Here is a 7,355-nt window from a genome sequence, read left to right as displayed (position 1 = left end):
CCGGCGCAGGCGCAGAGAGGCGCACCGCGCCGGCGCAGGCGCAGAGAGGCGCACCGCGCCGGCGCAGGCGCAGAGAGGCGCACCGCGCCGGCGCAGGCGCAGAGAGGCGCACCGCGCCGGCGCAGGCGCAGAGAGGCGCACCGCGCCGGCGCAGGCGCAGAGAGGCGCACCGCGCCGGCGCAGGCGCAGAGAGGCGCACCGCGCCGGCGCAGGCGCAGAGAGGCGCACCGCGCCGGCGCAGGCGCAGAGAGGCGCACCGCGCCGGCGCAGGCGCAGAGAGGCGCACCGCGCCGGCGCAGGCGCAGAGACGCGCACCGCGCCGGCGCAGGCGCAGAGACGCGCACCGCGCCGGCGCAGGCGGGAAGACGCGGCGCAGGGCATGGGCGAATGCCGGCGCCTCCCCGGGAAGGGGGGGGCGAGGGGGGGCGCAGAGACATATGTTGCCCGGCTGGGGGTGGCGGGGCGTGGTCCAAGGCACACTGTCGCACGCCGCGGGGTAGGGAGGGCGGGGCTGACGCGGTGCAGGCGCAAAGACGCACCTTCCTGGGGGCGCGGCGCAGAGAGGGATGGAACCTCACTAATCCGAAAAGCTGGGATCGGGCGCCCCCTGCTTGCAGCCGGGAACTACAGGACCCTGTTGCCCATGGTGTTGTGCCAGTGCGCCCCCTGCTGGCGACTAAGGCAACTGCAGGGCCCTCTTGCTTACAGTGCTGGCCAGCGCCCCCTGCTGGCGTCGGAGCACTGCAGGGCTCTCTTGCTCGCAGTATCGTGGCGGCACGCCCACTGCTGGCAGCTAGACACATTGCAGGGCCCTGTTGCTCACAGTGTAGTGGCAGCACGCCCGCCTGCTGGCAGCTGGGGACACTGCCGGGCCCTCTTGCTCCAAGTGTGGTGGCGGCTGGCTCCCCTGCTGGCAGCTGGGGACACTGCCGGGCCCTCTTCCTTGCAGTGTAGTTGGGGCACGCCCTCTTCTGCCCGCTGGGGGCACTACAGGATCCTCTTGCTCACAGTGTAGTGGCAGCACGCCCCCTGCTGGCAACCAGGGCACTGCAAGGCCCTCTTGCTCACAGTGTAGTCGTCCTACACCCCTTGCTGGCACCTGGGGACTGCCGGGCCCTCTTGCTGGCAGTGTCGTGGCAGCACGCCACTTGCAGGAAGATGGGGACTAGGCAGGGCCCTCTTGCTCCCGGTATGACGGCTGGCGTCCCCTACTGGCCGCCTCCTGCACCAATTAAAGTCGGAGCGCCAATTATTAAGCCCCATCACTTCTGTAAATTCAAACTGAAACGGAGCTATTACTGGGGAGAGCTGATGTCCCAGTTCTTGTTTAACTTGGAAGAAAGATTTTCACCAAGAGGCAGTACAAAGATGGCAGATAACTTCATTGAAAACAAATACAGTGTAAAGAGCTTATTGTAGAAAAATAGGGAGGAGTGGGCTGATCGTGCATGAAAACAGCCTGAGTCCTGTGCAGTGAATTTTATTTTGGACTTCACATTCCTGCCTCTGTCTCAAGTCTCCGCCTGTTTTCTTTGTCTGGTTTTCCTGCTACTGCCTTAGGTCCCTGACTTGCCCTACATAGGCTTGTGGGACCTCCTCACTGTTGGTTGAGGTACATGTGTGGTGATCAATCCGAATCCACTCTTGCACCAACCTCCTTCCCACCATCCCAGGCGGGCTGACAGCGGTCACGTTTGTACCTACTGCGCCTGCCTCTTTTGAATGTCCTTCTCTGCCCTGATCTGTAGTTACGGTGCCAGGTTTCTCTTAAGAATGTCCCCTTTGTCCTTCTTATCAGCATGTAGCTAGCAATATTCTGACATTTTTATTGCAGAGTGAATGATGATTGGGGCATCTTAAGAGGAGTTCTATGGTGTTTCTCCATAGGTACCTCTTCTCCCTCCTACCCACAATTGACAAGTGCCCATCCACCCCAGCACTAGAGATGCTACTAATATGTGAATTTTTGGTGGTCCCTCCAGGTGAGCCTTCCCAGACTTTCCCTTTTCCAGGAGCTCCCCCTCCTGTTCATGTATAGCTATCTATCTACTCTAACAGAGCCCACTGTCCTCTGTCTTTCCCAAATATAGTGAGGGAACGATTAATTGGAAACCATAAGAAATGATATGCATGTAGATGAAAACTTTACAACTTACACAAATAATCACTCAAAACCATCCTTACACTAAAAATGCAAAACTATACCATTTCTAGAAGAATCTATAGAAGAAAAGCTATGTGCCTTTGGGTTTGGTAATGAATTTTAACAAATGACACAAAAGGTTGATATACACAGAAGAAATGACAATGTGGATTTCTTAATATTTAAAGTTTATACTCTGGAAGAGACCTTGTTAAGAGAACAAAAAGACAAGCCACATATTGAAGAAAATATTTGCAAAATACAGATCTGAGAATTTGTATTCAAAATATAGAAAAAATTGTTAAAACTAAACGATAAGTTAAACAGCCCAATTAAAAATGCACACAGATCTGAACAGACACCTCACCAAAGAAGATCTACAGATGGCAAGTAAACATACAAAAAGATGCTCAACATACTAGAGAACTGAACACCACAATGAGATAGCACAGCTGCTCTATATCTCTTAGAACTGCTAAACTCTTTAAAAAATGACAAATTGCTGGAGGAAAAAAAGAACTCTTTTCACCTTACAATCCAAAAATCACATTCGTAAGTATTTTGACAACTACTTTGATGTTATTTCCAAACAAAAGCTACCATGCAATTATTTACAGAAGCCCTATTCATAATGACCAAAGGAAAAAAAAGGAATCAGAAAGTCTTACAATAGATGACTGTGTGGGAATCCACTCAGACATCAAAAGTTGTTATAAAGATTATTTAAATGAAAACGCTTGAGATACTGAAGATAAAGGAAGAAATCTTACCAGACCTTACTTTATCCAATTAAAGCAGAGTTCCCAGAAAAATACAACTGCCATTAACCCCATCCAAGGAGTTTCTTGCAAATTCAGCTGCCATGGAGACAGCATACTCTTTCCCATTAGCAGTGATAAATGAAAATGAAATCCTAAGCTCCCACCTGACTGAACAGACCCACTCTTGGTTGAGGGGACCCCAGAGTAACTTTCAACACTGAGTTCTCAGCTTTGCTAGGATGGGAAGATGGGGGTCAGATACACATCGTTATACCCCCTCCTTTGCTAACCATGATGAGGCTTTCTTCCCTAAGGATTTAACAGAAACCAGCCCCTTCAAAGGCTCCACCACTGATATCAACCTCTCCTTTCTTGCCTGATAAGAGACTACCCATGACGGAGAGGTTCTGGCCAGCGTATAGAGGATGCACAGAGCGAGTTTTCCTGTCCTCTGCTTCACCTTTTAATGTCAGATGGCTGAAAACTCCACCCTGGGATCATGCTAACACTGCCATTTTTTGTACATGGGACCCATGAAAAAGCAAGAAACTCAATTGCACATGCATGCATTTCTCCTTCCATAAATATTCGTGACTCCTCCTAGAGCTTATTAAATAAATGTATTTGGCCATTCCACTCAGCATAAATTACTGTTTCCTTTCCCTCCTCCTTGAAGCATCTGTTTCTGGCTTCTGACTGGAGGCTATGCTTCCCAGCCTGTCAGAAGGACAACCCTGCAGGTTGCAACCCTTTATAAGAAATAAATCTCTCATTGGGTGTGGTGGCTCATGCCTGTAAACCCAGCACTTTGGGAGGCCAAGGCGGGTGGATCACCTGAGGTCAGGAGTTTCAGACCAGCCTGGCCAACATGATGAAACCCTGTCTCTACTAAAAATAAAAAAAAAATTGCCAGGTGTGGTGGTGGGCATCTGTAATCCCAGCTAATCAGGAGGCTGAGGCAGGAAAATCGCTTGAACCCAGGAGGTGGAGGTTGCAGTGAACCAACATCACACCATTGCACTCCAGCCTGGGCAGCAAGAGTGAAACTCTGTCTCAAAAAAAATAAAAATAAACATAAAAATGAAGAAATGTCTCCTTTCCAAATGTATGAACCTCATCATTCTTCCGTTGACAGCATTAAAAGGTTCAAAAAGACCTTTCCATACTCTCCCACAGAAGCCCTAGAAATTGTCATTTTGTTAATCATTTTGGATGCCTGAGAACTTGTAATCCAATCAGTAGAAATGTTGGTACCCCATTTATGGCTGTCAACCTGCCAGTTCTCAGGAGTTTGTATAAGCCTAAATCTGAAAGGATCTCATCCCATTAGGACCCTTCTCTCCTTTTCTGTTGCCTTTGCCCACTGGCTCTGGCAACAGGGGTCTTTCTTTCTCCTTGGCTATCTTTGGATATGGGGGCTCCACCTTCTGTGCCACCTTAGGGAATGCCTTTTGTATGCATGGCTAAGTCATTAAAAAGCCTACAGTTTCAGTAACATTTTGAGTGAGTACTCTCTGAAGCTGGGTTGGAATCTCAGGCTTCTTTGTCTGGAAGGTAACTCTTGGGCTACAAGTTTCTTATCCTAGCTTTGGTTTTGAGGCCTCTCTGTTCTCGTCTTGGGTTGGAAGTTATTCCTGGCTTTTTGTTTCAAGGCGTCTCTGTCATCTTGTTCTTGCTCCTTTCATGGGAACTTCTCAGTTGACTAAATTCTCCCTTCTCAAACCTCTGCTGACTCTGTTCCACCAATATGGAACTAATCCTACTTCCTTTCCTGTTTGCATGACTCTACTAAGAATTATTTAGAACTTTAATGGCTCCTTTGAGAAAATTTTTATCTCCAAATTGCCTCCTTTTAGACTTTTCCTTTCCCACTTGAGTCTCTCAACTCCCTATAATCACTGAAACTTTAGGAACCCTGCTCCATGCCTTGGAGGCTCTCAATGTGCTCAAGAATCTGCAAAAGCAAACACCTGGGGCTGAAAAATAAAATAGAAAAAAAAATTTATTTCTCAGCCTCCATAAGATTGTATGTCAAAACAAAAGAAAATCTTAAAAATCTCCAAAAATATTGGTGAGAAAAAAGCTTTAGCCCTCATATGAAGAAGAAAAAAAATTGTTCCATTTTCCAGATACACAGTTATAATACAAATATAAAATGGGGCAAAGACAAAAACCAAGTCTTCAATGTAAACTAGTGAATTTTGTATTATTGTTATCACATTAGTCAGGGTTCTCCAGAAAGGCAGAATCAATAGAATATATGTAGATAGACAGATGAGAGAAGATTCATTAGGGGAATTGGTTCACGTAATTATGGAGGCTGAGAAGTTCCACAATAGCCTGTCTCCAAGGTGGAGAACCAGGAAAGCTGGTAGCATGGCTCACTCCAGATACAAAGGACTCAGAATCAGGGAAGCCAATGGTGTAACTCTGATTCTGAGGCCAAAGTTCTGAGACCCTGAAGTTCTGATGTCAAGGGCAGGAGCAGAAGGATGTTTCCGTTTCAGAAGGAGATAATTCACCTTTCCTCTTCCTTGTTGTTCTATCTGGGCTCTCAACCAATTGGATGGTGCCTGTATTCATCCATTTTTATAGAGCTATGAAGAAATACCTGAGTCTGAGCAATTGATAAAGAACAAAGAGGTTTAATGGGCTGACAGTTCCACATTGCTGCAGGGGCCTCACAATCATGGCAGAAGGGGAAGCAAAGCAGTCTTTCTTCACATGGCAGCAACAAGGAGAAGTGCCGAGCCAAAGGGGAAAAGCCCCTTATAAAACCATCAGATCATGAGAACTCATTCACTATCATGAAACAGCATGGCAGTAACCACCACCATGATTCAATAACCTCCCACTGGGTCCCTCCCACGACATGTAGGGATTATAGGAACTACAATTCAAGATGAGATCTGGGTGGGGACACAGCCAAACCATATCAGTGCCCATCCACATTGGGTCATGGTTATCTCAGTGTCTTCCAGAAACACCCTCACAGATATGCCCAGAAATTGTGTTTTACCAGCTATGTGTGCCTCTTAATCCAATCAAGTAGAGGTCTAAAATTAACCATCAGAATATTTATGCCTGATTCATGGCTGAAATTTCAGGATGAAAGCTATGAAATCTCTATTTGTGTTTGTATATCTATTAATGTATGTTAATGTATATGTGATATTTTCTTAACTCCGGATAGCATTGCAAAATTCATTTATAAAATCCTCTAAAAGTGGTCTATTCTAACTTGGCTTGGAAAAAAATAAGCATTTACAAATAAATATTCACCAAGCTCCTAGAAATATAGGAACTGATCAAATGTTTTTTAAGTTAACATGATTTGGATAAAACTTAGTTAAATAAGATTAATATAATATTTTTGGTGTAATAAAACAACTATGTCTTCAAAGTTATCACTATTGAATATAAAACAAGCATAAATTCCCATTCTGCTTGAGTTCTAGTCAAATAAGCTAATATTATACTTACTAGAAACATAAAATCTTAAAGCTTATAGATTTGATTCTAATTAAGTTGTCATTCTTATGAAAAGCATTTTTTTTATAGTGAAAAGATACACATATATTTAGAGTTAGCCAGCTGGACTCAGTTTAGATGATCTCAATTTTGTTGCAACATCCAAAGCATCATAATCAGGAGCCAGTCGAACATATGCCTTCTTCTCTTTATCAGGACAAATCAGGGTGGTGACCTTGGCCATATCACTGTCATAGAGCTTCTTCACAGCCTGTTTGATCTGGTGCTTGTTGGCTTTAATACCCACAATGAACACAAGTGTGTTGTTTTCTTCTATCTTCTTGATGGCCGACTCAGCAGTCAGCGGAAACTTGATGATAGCATAGTGGTCAAGCTTGTTCTCCTGGGGGTGCTCTTCCGAGGATATTTGGGCTGCCTCTGGAGTCACAGTGTCTTGGGCTGCCTGAATGTGAGTGACATGTGGATCTTCTTTTTTGCGTGTGGCTGTGGACACCTTTCAACACTGCCTTCTTGGCCTTTAGAGCCTTAGCTTTGGCTTCAGCTTTAGGAGGAGCAGAAGCTTCCTTCGCTTTCGGTGCCATCTTGTGAAAAGCGAAAAACACTATTTCAAAAATAATTTGTTTACAGTAAATCTGCCTAATAGTAGTTTCCAAAGTACTTTTGGTAATTTTTAACCTTAAAGTTAAGCTAAGTAAAAGATTTGCATTAACTATCTAGACAATTTATAAATAAGATACAATACTAAAACATTAATTACTGAACATAAATAATTCAAGTTTATATACTTTTGGCTTCCTATTTTTACAGAGAGACTAAAGATATTTTGGCCCATTAATAAACATGTTTTTTTCTGCCACACTGAGGAATTGTGTTATGAGGAAACACATCCCTCTAGATATTGGGAGATGGTATATTCATACATTTTCTAACCTAATGTATGTCAGTTTATAACTGTCTAC

At 45.1% G+C, this 7,355-nt stretch overlaps 1 pseudogene; it reads right to left on the bottom strand.

Annotated features, from left to right (window-relative positions):
• Window positions 1-6,490: 6,490 nt before the first annotated feature.
• Window positions 6,491-6,977, bottom strand: LOC129031937 (large ribosomal subunit protein uL23-like; annotated as a pseudogene).
• Window positions 6,978-7,355: the final 378 nt, after the last annotated feature.

Source organism: Pongo pygmaeus, chromosome 11 (assembly GCF_028885625.2).
Source record: "Pongo pygmaeus isolate AG05252 chromosome 11, NHGRI_mPonPyg2-v2.0_pri, whole genome shotgun sequence".
Lineage (NCBI taxonomy): Eukaryota > Metazoa > Chordata > Mammalia > Primates > Hominidae > Pongo > Pongo pygmaeus.
The sequence above is the reverse complement of the archived record's forward strand: the minus strand, read 5'-3'. Positions and strand labels throughout refer to the sequence as shown.